The 15788-nt window shown below is 41.2% G+C and overlaps 1 protein-coding gene across 5 annotated transcripts in view; it reads right to left on the bottom strand.

Annotated features, from left to right (window-relative positions):
* The window catches only part of CDC42EP3 (CDC42 effector protein 3), a 40150-nt gene extending 27760 nt beyond the window's left edge, over positions 1–12390 (bottom strand). For 3 of the 5 annotated variants that reach the window (XM_048843613.2, XM_048843612.2, XM_075127001.1), the window contains exon 1: positions 11957–12390. The gene's annotated coding sequence lies outside the window, so the exon portion shown is untranslated. Of the gene's footprint in view, positions 1–10699; positions 10891–11807; positions 11828–11956 lie in introns of those variants that run through there. The other 2 variants (XM_048843615.2, XM_075127000.1) reach the window with 2 other exon arrangements.
* Between the last annotated feature and the right edge of the window lie 3398 nt (positions 12391–15788).

Raw genomic sequence — 15788 nt, 5'->3', positions numbered from 1 at the left:
TTGCGTTTTGTCAAATCTGAAGTGAAAGTGTTCTTAAAACGAACAACATGTGCTTGGTCATCATCCGAGATTGCTAGAACATGAAACATATGGCAGAATTCTCCCCCAAGGAGTTCTGCCACAAATTTAATTAACGCATTTTTTTTTTTTAAAATGAGCATCATCAGAATGGAAGGTTTCAGAGTAACAGCCGTGTTAGTCTGTATCCGTAAAAAGAAAAGGAGTACTTGTGGCACCTTAGAGACTAACCAATTTATTTGAGCATAAGCTTTCGTGAGCTACAGCTCACTTCATCGGATGGAAGCACGTCCTCTGGAATAGTGGCCGAAACATGAAGGCACATATGAATGTTTAGCATACCTGGCCCATAAATACTTTGTTATGCCAGCTACAAAAGTGCCATGCAAACACCTGCTCTCACTTTCAGGTGACACTGTAAACAAGAAGTGGGCACCATTTGTAAATGTAAACAAACTTGTCTGTCTTAGTGATTGGCTGAACAAGAAGTAGGACTGAGTGGATGTGTAGGCTCTAAAGTTTTACATTGTTTTTTTGAGTGCAGTTATGTAACAAAAAAAATAAGACTACACTTAAAAGTTTCACTTTCACAATAAAGAGATTGCACTTAGGTACTTGTATGAGGTGAACTGAAAACTACTATTTCTTTATCATTTTTACAGTGCAAATATTTGTAATAAAAGTGATAATATAAAGTGAGCACTGTACACTTTGTATTCTGTGTTGTAACTGAAATCAATATATTTGAAAAAATAGAAAAACATCCAAAAATATTTAGTAAATTTCACTTGATATTCTATTGTTTAACAGTGAGATTAAAAAAAGTGTGATTAACAGCGATTAATTTCTTTTAATCGTGATTAATTTTTTTTAGTTAATCGTGTGAGTTAACTACAATTAATCGACAACCCTATAGGTAAATAAAAGGATTTCACGGTCCCTTCAAAAGCGTCTGGCAGTCCGGATTTGGTCCACAGTCCGCCTATTGACTACCCTGTCCTAATTTAGGAGTGCTTGACTTTTCCAATTTAACATTCTTTGAACGTAGTTTGTGTGTAGTCTCCCCTCCCCCCACACTTACTTGATGTTAATACTGACATTGTAACAACAGCTAGAATCTCTCTTTTGCAGGACTATAGGATAAAGTTGTAACGATAATTGTAGAGTATTGCAGTCTTTCCCTGCAAATGTGAAGTGTGGGTGGGTCAGAGGAAGAGAGAGAATATGGTATTTTAGGGCCCAATTCTAATTATGTATACAAAACACCCATTAATTTAAACAGGAGTTAAATCCTTGCTTAATCTGAGAATTGGGGCCTAAAATGTATTTCTTTCCTTGGACGTTGTTCAGCTGCATACAGATTCTCTTTTCATATTTTCAGTAAAAAGAAAAGGAGTACCTGTGGCACCTTAGAGACTAACCAATTTATTTGAGCATAAGCTTTCGTGAGCTACAGCTCACTTCATCCTGTAGCTCACGAAAGCTTATGCTCAAATAAATTGGTTAGTCTCTAAGGTGCCACAAGTACTCCTTTTCTTTTTACGGATACAGACTAACACGGCTGCTACTCTGAAACCTGTCATATTTTCAGTGAATTTTTCAAACACAATTCAAAGATTTAAATTTTAATGGATATACTTTCTGCTAGGCAAAGGCATCACTAAAAAGTATTTAAAATTACGAAAACATTGTTACAGTTTTAGTACATGCCACTCCACAATTTCCTTCAAAGTCTCCTTCAAAGTCACAAAAGTAGTATCCTGGCATTCCAGCTGCTATTCAACGCCAACATTAACATTAGGAAATGTGTATAGTCTTCTGCCAACGTAGAGCTCTAGAGTCGTTTCAAGGTAAGATGATATGCAGAAGTCAATAAAAATAAATTTTTACTTTTTAATTACTTAACATTAGACAAAAGATGGCTGTTTGCAATAAAACTACTATTTTGCACTGGTTTATCCTGTTTGTCGATTTTCATCTCCTACGCAGATCCTTTTAGATCCATTAGTAATTTTGATACTGTTGGTCAGAGGTGGTTGAGTAATAACTGTCAAATAATTGTTTAATGAAGAATGTTGCAACTTTTTAGAATGAAATTAAAGTGAATTTTGTTTTGTAATTGACCACTCAACTCTACCATTAAATTTGTGCTTTTGTTGATGTGGCTGTGGACCCTAGGCACAAGTGAACGGAGATAGCTTAGGAGATTCCAGGGACAGGTCTAGGGTCTTCTGTACTTTATTTTAAAGCATTGCCCCTCAAATGCATATTGCTCATGTACTGTATGTCAGTTAAAGTGTATCAAATCCTGCCAACTGGGAAAGGTGCATATAGGAACATAGTATTGCCATAAAACCAGTGCTGTCTAGTCTGGTATCATGTCTTTGACAATGGGCTCTTCTATTCACCCTATCTAGCCTCTCTATATCATTCATTTTGTATGCCTTTAAAAAGGAAACCAACATTTGCTATATCTTTTTTAGATGGGATGACGAGAATTAAACACTGCACTCCAGGCGAGGAAGTGCCACTGATTTATATAACATCATTATAATATTCTGAGCACTGTTTTCCATTCCATTCCTTATGCACCCTACTAGTATTGAAGAACCCACGTGTGCATGTTATATCTACACCAGGGGTTCCCAAACTTGGTTCGTGGCTTGTTCAGGGTAAGCCCCTGGAGGGCCGCGAGATGCTATGTTTACCTGAGTGTCCGCAGGTATGGCCGCTCGCAGCTCCCAGTGGCCACAGTTCACTGTTCCCGGCCAATGGGAGCTGCAGGAAGCTGATCTACACATACATCACTGAAAGATGTTGCCAAATTGCAGGAAGTGTCTTTGGTCACAATGTATCACACCCTCTTGAATTGTGGTTATTCTTCCAGGGTCCTATTCCAAAAAGTCATGAGCAAACAGGCAGCCAAGTTAAACTGATCAAGGGTAGTAAACTTTTGCATCAATCCTTTGCAAGCTGGAATATACAAGTGCCTCACATGTAGGACAAACAATCACATTATCCTCTCAATGTCACTTGCATTCTGGCCATACAATTCTCTCATTGTCTCAGGGCCAAGAGCAAACAAACAAACAATCTAAAGGCCAAAAGAGCTAGAAAGAAGAATGAGATAAAAGGTAGGGGCTGTCAAAAGGAACTTAACATAGTTGAACATATCTGTACATATAAAAATTGCACCAGGAGCCCTTCTCTCTGATTTGTGGGGCATGCACACAGGAGCTGAGATATCTTTGTGAAGAAAAGTTAAGTATAACCAAGGCTGGAGAGACAGCTATCTGAGGGTATATTATGCCTTTCTCCCCCTTCCATGACTAGGCACTGCTGTATTTAAAAACTAAGGGCAGATCCTGTGGCATTTCCCCCTTCCTTCAGTATTACTCTGACATATGCGGCTTTTGTTTTCTTAGGCTTTTTGTTTTTAAATTCCTTGTGACTACATTACCCAATACCTTAATTCTCTCAACAAACTCAGCCAGATTTGTATTCACATTTAGAAGAATATTATCATGGTTGGTTCATCATGCCATCATATAGTTTTTGTAAAATTAAGAAGATTTATACTGGTACAGATATAGTCTGAAACTGAAAAGGGAGATGTCAATAATTTATAGTTGTTACACAAGACAGGAATAGAGTCTTATGGTCGGGAGACATTTTATAGAAAAATTCAACACTGTAATCCCCAAAAGAGAGTATATCAACTGTACCAGAAAACAAAGATGGTAAACGGATACCAAACACTACTTACCACTGTCAATGAATCATTAGAAGCAGTGGCAATAGGTAGTCTGAGCATGCTACTGTTACTTAAATTACTGGTGTGCCAAATTGAAAACTGAATGTTGGCATATTTGGAATGTGCACCTTGAAGCGTACAGTAAAAAAAAAAAAAGTGACATATCTGTCTAATCTTTGCCCGTGTTCCAGGTTTCGTTTGTCTACCCCAGAGAATAAATAGAATTAAAGTCATTTTAGAAAACTAAATCTAACCATATTTAGCTACAACAGTTAAATTGAGTTAATGGTACATTTAGAGAGTTTCTATTAAAGATGTATGAAAAGCATTTAAAGAGATGTTAATATAAAACGGGTTGATTCTACTCTTGTAGTGGGCCCATATACACAATACTGAGAGATACACATACAGATGGAGACTGGAGCTGTGGAAGTGCCCTAAAAGCGGGGGTGCACAGGACACTGAATTGTGGCTCCATCCCGCTGCGTTGCACTGCCCCTAACACTGCTCTCTCTCTCTGAGCCCCCAACCTCACACCACCCCTTACCCCGAGGCCCCACCCCTGCGCTGCTTGTTCCTCCAAGGCCCCACCCCCACTTGCTCCTCTCTGCTTCCACTCCCCGTCGTTCGCCCTTACAGCCAGTAAAAAGTGGGAAGGCCATGGCCCCCGTGCACCCTCCCCCACATTCCAACACCCTTGGATGGAGAGAAGAATAGTTGTTTTTTGAGCACAGTATGTTTTCTTAATGTTTTGTTGAATAAAGTTAGAAAGGTCAGATTTACCAAGGATCAGAATCAAGAATGACATTCAAAAGTCTTTGTAAGATCCAAATAGCTAGATGTGTGAGCTGTACAATATTCTTTCATAGTCAAGGATCTTTAAAAAGGCATCTATTTTTTACTTCATTTAAAATCTCTTTCTTCATGAGAAAAATCTAATAGTGCTACCACACAATTCAAGGATGCATCAACGTATCCTACTTAGGGAAATATTAAACAAAATTACTCAAGATAGTTAACTCCAAAGCTGACTGCAAAGAGTTACACAGGGAGCTCACCAAACTGGGTGACCGGGCAAGAAAATGGCAGTGAAATACAATGTTGATAAATGCAAAGTAATGCACACTGGAAAACATAACTGCAACTACACATAAAAAATGATGGGGCCTAAATTAGCTGTTACCACTCAAGAAAGCGATCTTGTGGTCATCATGGATAGTTCTTTGAAAGCATCTGCCCAATGCACAGCAGCAGTCAAAAAAAATGAACACGTCAGGAACCATTAGGAAAGAGACAGAGAAGACAGAAAATATCATGTCACTATATGAATCCATGGTACGCCCACACCTTGAATACCGCAGGCAGTTCTGCTCACCCCATCTCAAAAACAGATATAGTAGAATTGGAACAAGTATAAACAAGGGCAATAAAAATTATTAGGCGTATGGAACAGCTTCCATACGAGGAGAGATTAAAAAGACTGGTACTGTTTAGCTTAGAAAATAAATGACTAAGGGAGATATGGTAGACGTCTGTAAAATCATGAACGGTGTGGAGAAAACGTTATTTCCCCCTTCACATAACACAAGAACCAGAGGTCATGCAATGAAATCAACAGGCAGCAATTTTAACACAAACATAAGGAAGTACTTCTTCACACAACACACAGTCAACCTGTGGAACTTGTTTCCAGGGGATACTGTGAAGGCCAAAAAAAAAAAAAGTTAGAAAAAAAGAACTAGATAAGTTCATGGAGGATAGGTCCATCAGTGGCTATTAGCCAAGATGGTCAGGGATACAACCCCATGCTCTGGGTGTCCCTAAACCTCTGACTGCCAGAAGTTGAGAGTGGATGATAGGGGATGGATCACTTGATAACTTCCCTGTTCTGTTCATTCTCTCTGAAGCACCTGGCATTGGCCATTGTCGGACGACAGGATACTGAGCTAGACTGACCACTGATCTGACCCAGTATAGCTGTTCTTATTAAGTTTTTAAAAAAAGGCATGAATACACATGGGGGAGGGGGACAAACAAACAAAAACCAATAACCAAACTAAAATTAAAATATGTCTATGCCCTCAGCACCTCCCAAGTACTAAAGAAATAATCAACTGTCTCTTACAGCCCCTCTTGTAGTAGGCCCTCTCACGTGAGTCAGAGTCACTTCCTTTCAGCACTGAACAAGGAACTTTACAAGAATAATGGCTATTTGGTCCACCATTGGCCTGTGCTTCACTGAAGAGCTTAAACCTAAAGTCTGCTCTAGCACCTCCCCCTGGGTCATTACAGATCTAAAGCAGTACTCCTCCTATCCTCACAGGTGTCTTTGATTGACTTCCCAGGTGGATCAGGAGAAAAGTGAGTACTGCTATCTACAGAGTTGGTTTTACAACTGGCTTAGAAGAATTCTCAGCTGGTGATAGTGGCAGGGAAACTCCTTTGATCCCCTTGCTGGATAGTGCAAGAAGCAGGAGTAAAGTCTTATGATGTTCAAAATTCTTCATAATTAAAATTACATATGAAAAAATCCAAAATTAGAATGTTAAGATTGCAAAGTCAAGGAATGAGAAGTTAGGAAATGCCAGGATTAAAGTTTCCTATGCAACCTTAATTCGGCCCCATTGTGCATACACATTATGATAGTGGTACTCAACACTATATAGGAAGTCTGTGGCAGCTTAGCAATAGAACTCAGCTCTCCTGGCCCAGTACCTTAAAATAAGAAAATATCTTCTCTCTTCTTGAGACTTCTGGCCTCATTCATTGTGCACTGAATGAGGTGAAGTCCTGTGGTGAAAAATAGTATGAGATTATGTTATGACTGATGGTTTTATAGTAAATATGCACAAGGGAATCAAATTAAGGTAACAACCAACCTTAATTCTGGCACTTCCTAACTTTTGCAACCTTAACATTCTTTTAATCTAATTTTTGTAATTAACTTCCCAGATTTTTTAAAAGCCATCAAACAATTCACATGGAACAATATTAACATTCTTTAGTCAGATTGTTTTATATTGTTTCTTATAGTTAAGATTTCACACCAATGTCCAATTAACATTTCGGAGAAAGAATGTTGTGATTAAAGATTCAATGCCTCAGTTCTGCCATTAAGATGCAAGAGCTCATAATACACATGCTCTGTTTTGCTGGAAGATTTCTCTTGGATCTCAATGAAGATCAGACTTGATATTTCAAATATTTCTAAGATAAAAACATAAAAAAAACTCCTACTGCTTTTTAGCCCTTCTTTATACACCATAAAAAAAAAAAACAACCACACAAAATGAGTGAACAAACCCAGTTTTAAAAAAATGCTTTGCATGTTACCTTTAAAATATTTTTACTGCCATAAAAGTACATCTGGACAGCTTCTGCAAAGCTTGGATGAGAAACTCAGTCTGGATGACTTCAGCTTGTAATCAGCAATTTTATCTCTACAGAAGGTCAGTCACTATTTGCAATGGCATAGAATCACAGAAAAGATCACTTGTATCACCCAGTCTGACCCTCAGCAAGATAACTGCCTCCATCACTTCATCTAATGTCTTATCTAAACTTGTTCTGCAAAGAGAATGCCTTTACTACCTCCTCTGATAGTGATCAAGGTAGTGAAACAGAATTTCTGAACTTCTTCCCAATTAAATGCAAGCATACAACATTAATGCAACATTAAGAGCATATAGTTAAGCATCTACATTGCATCTAATGTAAAAGTTAAGGTTGAACACACCTCCTTAACTCTATCCCATTGCATGCACAGTCATGCTATCTTTATATGTATGAGACTGCGTAAGTTTTCTGACCAATATATTATAGCAGCTTCTTCTACAACCGTAGGCAAAGATGTAGCATATACCTTCAATAAAATGATCACTGTGTACATGCAAGAAGGTAAAATTTAAGTTGAGTATTTCAACTATAACTTTTGCATTCTTGGGCCTTTGGGTGCTAGAATGTGCAGTCCTAGCAAATATAGGTTTTTGTATATCATTTCCTAGACTTTTAAGAAGAAAAACCTTTCCAGCTCACTGACACCACCAAAGGCAAAGGCTGCCTATAAATGTAATTAATAATTTGTGGACTCAAATAGTATTAGTGTGAAAACGAATGCTTAGCTTGCAATACCTGGGGATTTATCCCATGGCAGCATAAAGTTCCTCTTATCACCCTGGCTAGCTCTCTAGCTCCCTGTCATTTTTGTATACTAACTCAATCTGTATTGTTTTGCAAAACTCACTGAGTTACTTCCAAAACCACAAAAATATCACTGTTGTTTGCCTACTCCAAGATTGCTTCTGTTATACCCGATTCCTGTAAGAGTCCCATGTTGGATTAATAGTGTGATGAGCTTAATACTATTTTAAATTCAATGCAAGGTTTTGGAAGTAATGATTACCTCAAGTAGGGCATCCAAAAATACAATTAATAACATTAAATAAAGGAGTAGGCCCATTGAAAAGCATACTGAAATGGATTCACATTTTAGGGTATGTCTTCACTATAGAGTTGGCAAATGGGTTAGACTAGCCTGGTGTGAGCGTTCCCACAGCAAGGGCACATTTGTGTTATTGTGTCCTCCCTCGTGCGGTCTTCGTTGCAGAGCAAACTCGGGCTCTTATTTTAGTGTTGCCTCTAATCTCTCTCCCATCCACACAAAAAACCCTTTCACCTGAGTTTTGCAGTGCTTAAATTCTGGCTTAGCTGGAAGAGTGGGTTACACCTCAGGGGCTGCTTTCACTTGGGCTGGTAACTCATCCATTTTTCAGTGAGGATGCAGGAAAAAAGTCACTTGAGGGCTGACAGTTCTCTTGTTCATGTCCCTGCCCCCCTGTGCCCAGAAGGGCAGACAAGTTATTTCACAATCCACTGGGAAAGAATCAGAGCGGCACCATTTACTGCAGCACATGCCCCATAAGTCCTAGCGACACACTTGAGTGGCGCACCAGTGAGGATGCAGTAATTTTGCAGCGGGCTTTGCAGCGTGACTGTTCACACCTGGGCTATACTAACCAAGCTGACAATACCCAGAGTTAACTCTGCAGTGAAGATGTGCCCTTGTAAGGCCACTCTAAAGGAGGCAGAGTGACTCCATTCAGGATAACCTGGGAACCCCCAGAGAAGGGCAATGGCTGTTTCGAGGGTAATATAATTCTTGCTGCATTTTTTTCACTACTTTACGTTTGCATCACTAGCTGTGCAATTAGATCAAATCCTGCAGTAGCACAAACACTGTGCTTCTGCTGTGCAGTGGAGTCAGGATACGAAGAGGCCACAGAGTGGACTCTGCAGTCCCCGTGCAGCAGGAGTTCTACTCATGGCAGAACGGGAGCGTGGTAGACGCATGGACAGCGAGTTTATGAATTCTCTTGATCCTTTGGAATACCACCTCATTGAAAAGGAGAAATAAAAGGAGGAGAACTAGAGCGAGCCAGGAAGGTGCTCTGAACTTGGTAACGAGACATGAAGAGAAAAAAAACTCTTCCCTGTACAAAACTCCTACTCAAGACTTGGGCTCGGGGACCAGGATTTCACCCATAAGGAAGACATTTTATTTGAAACAGATTATTAAGTATGTTGCTCTGGTTTACAGAAAAAAAAAAAACCCTAAGAACAGTTTTGTTTGCCAAACCGATGGCTTTACTTGGTCACATCAGAGCTGATACAAGTGGTTTGGAAGAGTTTTAAAACAGTTCTTTGGTGCTAGATTGCAGTATGTAGCCACATCACTTGAAGGGCTAGTGCAGAGCCACAATGCCCCAGGGAAAGCTTGGGTTGAGACTGCACTTTAAAAAAAGATAATTCTCCCCTCTTCTCCCCCCAGGCTGCAAACTCCAGACCCCTGTCCTCCTGGCACATTTGGCCTGCTTTGAAGGCTGTAATGGGGGGGTGAGAGGGGGAGCCACAGCTATGTGTCCCCTCATTCTTGGGGGTGATGTGTACTCCTGACAGTGCACAAGTGAACTCTCGCTGAGCTCGTGAGAGTGAGGACTGTAATTTTCCTTGATCTGTGCAGAGGATGGACCCTGTGAAGCCTCCTCTCTCTACACTGCTCACCCATTCTAGGGCCAGGGAAAATCTGACTCTACTATTTTTCTGAAGAGAGACAAAAAAAAAAAACAAAAAAAAACCTGTTTAAAAACCAATTTATTCCAGCATATTCCAATGTAGAAACAAATGCTCAAATCAAAGAATATTTTGGCAGTATAGATCTACTTTAGTCACTTTTCAAAATACCAGTGCTATAAATGCTACTTGTAACATGCTGCTGTGAGAACATAAATCTAAATATGAACACAGTAAAAAAACCTAGGTCCTTCATAACACCATTTAAAAATAAAATCCTTGCAACATAGTAATCATTTAACTATATACACGTTTATATTTCTGCAGTCACCCAGGTGACATTTTGGATTCCAATATTGTGCTTTCTTTTCCTGTGAAGAATGCACAAAATCCTGCTCTTGGAGATCCACTGAGAACCACAATTCCCCTATTCGTACCATGTTTCTAAAAATCCTAAGTGAAGCACAATCATTTTATAAGAATGATCTCATTAAGATTTCAAATGAAGATGAGTTTTAGGAATCATCCATTTAAGGTTTTCAATTGTTTTTAAATTCATGCTTTTAATTGTTTATTCAAACATACTGTTCCCTGTATACCTCTCTAATCCACATTTAGCAAGGAATAATGAATGACCCACTGAAATGATTGGTGACAGTGGAGCAATTTCCCAAATGCTTTCAAAGAAAAGTAAAAGCTCAAGCTCATTTTAGTTAAATGAAACAATATTTTATAAATATTAAGATTCTAAATACCTTTAAATCACAACTACAATCTACAGTGATGAACTCTTCCACTAATTGCTTCCTGCATTTGGGACTTTATTTTCATGTGAAATAATTTTTTTCAAAATCTTACCTCAGCTTTACTTTTAGATAGCATCCTAATAAACCCCTTTGGTGAGTTCCTGACTTACAATCTGTCAGACAATCCATATTACACTGTACCATAGGCTCTCTTTTCAGCTGAGTACTCTGCTTTGATGCATTCAAGTCACAGCTACGTAGCTATTCAGAAATGCAGCATTCAAGTAGATATTTATTTTTAAACTGACCCAATCCAGAACTGCACTGCAAAAATGACATCCTGCCAAAAAGAAACAAAAAAACCCAACACCACTCTATTTTTATTCAAATATGTGACTCTGAAAGTAGGAAATGAAACCAGGTATCACCTTCAGTAATAAATTGCATCGATTACATTTGTCTGTCTGAATGCTAATTTTTGAAGTCACTGAAATTGACAGCTTTTTTTAAAAATTAACTCAGACAGTAGCCAAGCTGTTTCAGTGCAATTGTTCTAAGTTGCCAAGTGTTATGGCAAAACACACTGCATCTTGACTCCTGTAATCGGCTCCTGAGAGAGCAGAGTAAAAAAAAAAACCTGTGATGCTTATGGCAGCTCCACGCCCAGAATTTTGCCCACTCTGTGCACACAGAAGGGCAGAATAGAAGAGCCACGCTGCGCTGGGTAGACAGATCCCAGGGCAGAATTTTGCCAGTTGTTCCCTGTGGAGAGCAAAGTACCAGCCAAGATGCACGGGGAGAGCAGAACTGTGCCCGTTTCACGCACATGCTGCAGAATATGGGAGCAGATATGTGCCAGGTGGCCGCCTGTTGGAGCGGAACTGGCCCTGTTTCACAGGGAGAGGGCAAGCGGGAAAGCTGAGCCCTGACGGACTGGGTGGCTCTGGGAAGGAGCAGAATTGTGTCTGTTTTGCAGGGAGGAAGGAGAAGAGGATCACTAGTCGCATTGCACCGGGCAGCCCTGAGGGCAGAGCTGGCTCGCCCTGCGCACCCCCAGCAGAACACTGGAGTCCTGCTGCATGGGGCGGATCCGGGCTCACTGGACATGCCCAGGGGAAGCCGGTTACCCGAGGGGCGATGCCCCGAGCAGCTCTGAGAGCAGAACTGTGCCCCGCTCGCGCCTTGGGAGTGCTGCTCCCTGGGGGTTAGTATTTACAAACCCGCCCTGCCGCCGCTTGCAGCCCAAAATACGAAATCTCCACATCATGCAAGGGAAAGAAAACGCCCGCTGCCTGCAAACCACCTGCCTGCCAGGCCAGGAGGCTCATGCAGGGGCTGGGGACGCAGATCTTTGTGCGCAGCAACTTACCGGCTTCCCAGGGCGTCAGCTCCTTCCCAGCGGCTGCGCGGCTCGGTGGCTGCTCCTCCCGCAAGCAAGGCCGCCTGTGAGGAGTTGGCTCTGCCTGGGCTGGCAGCCGCAGCAGCCTTGAGGAGGGGGAGGGGGAGCAGCAGCTGGTTGGGGCGCAGAGACGCCTCTCCCGTGACTCAGAGGCAACAGCAGCACCTGTGACCGCCTGTCACCCGGCAGCTCCCTCCCCTGCGCGCCCTCCCCCTTCTCCGGGCTGGTGCATTGGATGGGAAACGCCTTACTCTGCGCCTTGCTCGTCCCCAGAGGCTGCAGGCGAGAAAGCAGCAGCAGCATCCACAGGCTGTTGCAAGCCTGATGGCTGCAGCAGGTCCTGCGTGTGGCCAACGCTTCCCTCTGGAGCCTGGGTGTCTGCTCACACCGGCACCGCTCAGGGCTAAGCCCACGTGCTTGCAGAGGGTTGGACTGGGCGCTAGGCAGCTCCCTGGTGTGAGGCAAACTGCAGCTGAACTGAAAACCTGGCACAGCCCAGGGCTGGCTGGAATACACTCAAGACACACTTGATTTTAAATACATCTCATGATGGCTAGTTTGCGCAGCATTATGGAGGCATTGCTAACTGCTCCCTAGTTAGAGCTGCATCTGAACTAATGCCAGGCATTCAAAATCAGTCAGGAGAGCTCTCCCCCCTCCCCCCAAAATCAAGATTGGCTGCGGAAAATGAATTTGAAACCACATTTGGGGTTCTTTTCATTTGCTTCCTGATTTTTGCTTCTTTACAGTTCAGGATTGCAAGATTTTCTCTGCAACCAGGAGGGCTGGGGAGACCATTTTGTCTTAAAGGAGTGGTGAGATTTTGCATGGAGTGCCATCAGTCCAGGAGCTGGCATTTTAAGAGAAAAAAACCCCAAACATAGCAAGAATTGGCAACGGAGCTCAGGCTTTTGCTATGCCCAAAAGGTATAAACATGCTTTAGAGAGACACTTCTGTGTTTGTTAGGAGTTCTCACAACCAAGATCATTTTGAACACCAGATTTAAAAGGAAACTCCATCTATTTGATGAAAGCAAAAATGCTTTAAGCAGAATGTTAACTAAGAAAATAGTTGTTGGGAGTCCCGCAGGTTATGGGATAGGAAGTCCATAAATACTAAAATGATAATATTTTTACAAGTGCCATAGTTAATTCTGATAGAGACCCCAGCATTGTTTGGCTTCTTCCAATGATATGCTCCCAGAAGTTATTGTTGGCAGCTACCTGAACTTAACACAACTCTTCTGACAGTTTTACTAAAGGTTCATTTTTCCAAATGTTACATTTGGCACAGACACGCAAGCACTGCATGTGAATTGATTGAAAATATTAAATATGTTACAGACCTTACACAAAGGTATTTTTATAAATATTTACACAGTTTTCATTATGCATGATATTTTTATAAGTATAAATGCTAGATGCATACCCAGTATGTATACTTCTCCCCTCTATGGTCAGTGGCTGTTAAGCACTTTACTTCAGGGCAATTGGGAGTAATTCATTTTACAGTTTATATAAATACAGTGTCACAGGACTGAGAAAGCATTTTCACTGTGCAGCCCTAATTTTGGAGCATCCAGCATGCAGGTGGACTACTGCACCCTCACACAGGCCCCATGAGGGCTCTGGGTGGGCACAGCCATCCAACCACACATTATGCATAGAGTTAAGACCCTGATCCTGCAATTTTCGTAATTCCCTCAAAAAACCTTACCACCTTTCAAATGAGGTCTCATACACTCAGTGCTGAAGTGAATTTTTTTGGTAAACTTTATAAAAATCCCTTCAGCAAGTACTGGAGGGGGGAAAAACATGTTTCACTTGTTAAAGGAAAACTGCAGTGATTGATTCTCATTCGATGGAAGAGGTAAACACTAGTCTTCAGTATATAACTGAATTTCCAGACTTTTCTTTTTAAATACATTCTTGTCACTTTTCATACTTGTGTTACTGTGAATTATTCTGGTATCTGAGTTATCACCGTCTTAATGGCCCGCTGTAGTGGTGATTTGCTCCGAACTCCCTCTGGTTTAAATTGGGATGAATCTGTAAGATGCCTTGAATGGCATCAAGTGCTGCATTGACGTTACTGGAATCAGCCCATACTCTTTGACTCCAGCCCAAAGAGAGCGAGGGCAGAATACAACTCCATTATTTGTTACCAAGTGCTTCTCCAGAGATGAATACATGGGAGGCGGGAGGCTGGAGGCTTTCATGTTTGTTTTATAATAAGTTGAGTTATTTTGTTATAAAAGTTTGTGTATAATAGCATTCATGATAGGAAATGCTATTGGTGAGTTCAAGGGCTTTCCATTCCACTTACTGTTTTCATTTGTGTATAATTATTTTTTTTTCAATGTTTAGACAAATACGCTCCATGTTTGGTTTCACACCCAGGAGGTGAATTTGCTTGCTTAGTTGGACTGCTGACAGTTTGGAGTTTTGTGCAGGAAGTTATTTCCCTTGCTACTCTCTGTGTGGTGGGGCCTCCCAGCGACAATGAAAGCACCGGCAGCAGCTGGAACTAGAGCGTAGTCCCACTGCTGCTGGAGAATTGGAATGGCTCTGTGCCCTGGCAGCCCGTAGTAGTAGTGGCATAACCAGAGCATGAGGTACTTCAGGGATTCTTAGTTGCTGCAAAAGTCTACATAAATTGAGAGCAGCATCTAGGCTGCTCTCAACTTAAACAGGGGGCCGTGCAAAGTTGGCTTTAAGCCGTCTTTGTCACATCATCTCCATTCACACCCAGAGAACAGTTTGGGAAGAATGGGACCCACTGTCTGAAAAACACAAATATCTCCTGTGCAGAAAACAGATACTTTCAGGCCCCAAGTAATGCTACTTACAAAAAATATATATATTCTTCTTAGAATATATATATAAGCTTCTTAGCCCAACTGTTATGGGATACAGGAGTTGCCAGTTTGTGATGGGGTGGAAATTCATTCCACCAAGAAACCTAAGGGGAAAAAAGAATCTTTTATTAAATGCTTACTTCTGTGAGTCCCTTTCTTACTTCTGAAAATGTTCACCTCTGCCTTTGCGATCGTTTTTTGTTTGCCAGAATGCATTTATGCATTATCGGTCTTTAAGCTGACTACTGTTGAGACTGTGCTTTCGTTCTAAAGACCCTGTTATAAGCCACTTAAATGTATCTTTGGGATTCAAGTTTGTCATGCTACTTGTTAATTCACAGGTGAAGTTTGTGTCAGCGGTAGTTTGAAGAAAGTCCAACCAACCATTTTTGAGGACTTGATAGTCAAGTCGACACAGGTGCCTTTGACTGCCAACATTTAACAAGGGCTTCTGCAAAAATCTGTTTCAGTCACGGCACACATCCCAGCCCCTTTGAATGCCTTCACTGGCTTCTTGTCTCTTGGATCATTAGATTCAAGATTCTCTCTTTCAATGATCTGCACAAGCTCACTCTCACCTATATCGTTGACTTAGTGTTCTTTTGCTCCTCTGATATGCCACATTTGTCCAAGTCCTCTCCTCTTACTGCTCCCTTTCTCTTCTCCTACCCTCAGCTATACAGTCTTTCATATTGTCCCCTAAGTTTGGATCATTCTCTCACCACTTGTCCATGAAGTAACCCTCTCCTTCTTCAAGCCCGTTTCTGGTAGGAATCCTATTCATCCTACTTTCCTTATATGCTTATCCTTACCGTCATCTTTCCCTTTCCCCCAATTCATTCCAGTATCCTCCTGATTGTTAGCTCTTCATGATGGGGAATCCTTTATCTATCCTGTAATGTGCCAGGCACAACTATAGAGATAGATAAGTAATAATACTGCTT

The sequence above is a fragment of the Caretta caretta genome, chromosome 3, assembly GCF_965140235.1.
Source record: "Caretta caretta isolate rCarCar2 chromosome 3, rCarCar1.hap1, whole genome shotgun sequence".
Lineage (NCBI taxonomy): Eukaryota > Metazoa > Chordata > Testudines > Cheloniidae > Caretta > Caretta caretta.
Note: the sequence above shows the minus strand (reverse complement) of the source record. Positions and strands in the feature narration are given on the sequence as shown.